Here is a 1865-nt window from a genome sequence, read left to right as displayed (position 1 = left end):
GTACAACGCGACTCAGAACAGAACATACCGGACCTATTTTTCTCTCCATATCCCTGGATTTCCACCACAAGCTCTGGACATTTACACCTGGATCTTGCAGCTAGCTAGCTGCTATCCGTGTGACTATTGGCTTACGTCGATCCCGGAGCAAACATAAATTATTCCTGAGCTAGCCAGCTGAAGAGTTCCATCAGCCACTCCTAGGCTACAATCACCTATCCGGACCTGTTTTACTGCCGATGCGGAGCCCCACCGGGCCTTCACGACCGGACTACCGACGTTATCCCGAGTCAGGCGCAGGACACAGTTCTTAGTAATCATCCAAAATTTACTACAAAATAAGTAAGATTCCAACAAGGAACAAATACAATAATCCCAAGCACGAACAACGAGAACCCACATGACAAACAATAACGCACAAAACAGAGAGTGAAATCAGAGGGTTAAATAAGGAACATAATTAATGGAATAGAAACCAGGTTTGTATGATCAAGACAAAACGAAAATGAAACATAGATCAGTGGTGTCTAGAAAGCCAGTGACGTGGACCTCCGAACACCTCCCGAAGAAGGAGAGGGACCAATTTTGGCCGAAGTCGTGACAGTCGCGACGTTACCTGAACGCCCATCTGCGGCCCGCTAATCGTTAGCTGTCTTATTGGCTACTATCTGAATAGGTCTATTGGACAATTTTTCTTGGGTCACTAAGAAAAATGATATCTATTCTATCTACTATATCTATTTTGCCAATTGGATTGATCCCCTCTACCACGAGCTTCAATGCCATACAACTCTCCATCCTTGGCCTCCAATTGCTCTTAAATACAAGTAAAACTAAATGCATGCTCTTCAACCGATCGCTGCCTGCACCTGCCTGCTGTAGACCATCCGTTCTGCCTCTTAATGCTATAGTCCCTCTGTCTCTTACTGCTAAAGTCCCTCTGTCTCTTTCTGCTATAGTCCCTCTGTCTCTTACTGCTATAGTCTTTATGTTCTGTCTTTCAGAGCTCCCAACCAAGGACATAAAGAATCACTATTTGGACATGTACTGTGTGTTAGTGTATACAGAAATGCCAGTTGGATGTTCATTTGTGCGTGAGAGAGTGTACATCTATGGCCATGGTTGTGGATATTGTGTAGACTTTACAGAATGATGACTTTGCATTTGCTGTGTAAAATGTAGAAAACCTTGATGGGGGAGACGATGATGTAGCAAGGCAAATCCCGAGAAATCTGGCAAGTCCTTCAGACGACTGTCTTCGAATGTCGAGGGCTCCCCAGAGCGACGTAAAACGGCTTTGTTATTGTACACCATGAACTCTCCACATGGCTTCAGTCTCATTTAACCAGTAGTGCAGCTTAAAAGTCATCTTTATCTTCGACCTGCGACCAGCCACTGATGTATCGTGGTGTGGATTTGCACGCCAGTCAGGCAGTTCTAGTTCTTGTTGTGTTACTGTGTGTGCGTCCCAATTGGCACCCTATTGCCTGGTCAAAAGTAGTACACTATGTAGGGAATAGGGTGCCTTTTGGGATGCCGCCTGTGAGTTACATCAAAACTAAACAGAACGTGTGATTTAATTAGGCCTGTGCTGTGTGAGGAAAGGGTGAAGAGGTGGGTGGAGCCTCACATCAAGCCTGTGCTGTGTGAGGATAGGGTGATGAGGTGGGTGGAGCCTCACATCAAGCCTGTGCTGTGTGAGGATAGGGTGAAGAGGTGGGTGGAGCCTCACTTCAAGCCTGTGCTGTGTGAGGAAAGGGTGAAGAGGTGGGTGGAGCCTCACATCAAGCCTGTGTAGCGTTTCAAGGTGGTCAGCTGAGCAGGACGGGGAGCCAGAAAGCCTCGTTATGAGTCACCCCACCCCT

The sequence above is a fragment of the Oncorhynchus mykiss genome, chromosome 13 (assembly GCF_013265735.2).
Source record: "Oncorhynchus mykiss isolate Arlee chromosome 13, USDA_OmykA_1.1, whole genome shotgun sequence".
In the NCBI taxonomy this organism is placed as follows: Eukaryota; Metazoa; Chordata; class Actinopteri; order Salmoniformes; family Salmonidae; genus Oncorhynchus; species Oncorhynchus mykiss.
The sequence above is the reverse complement of the archived record's forward strand: the minus strand, read 5'-3'. Positions refer to the sequence as shown.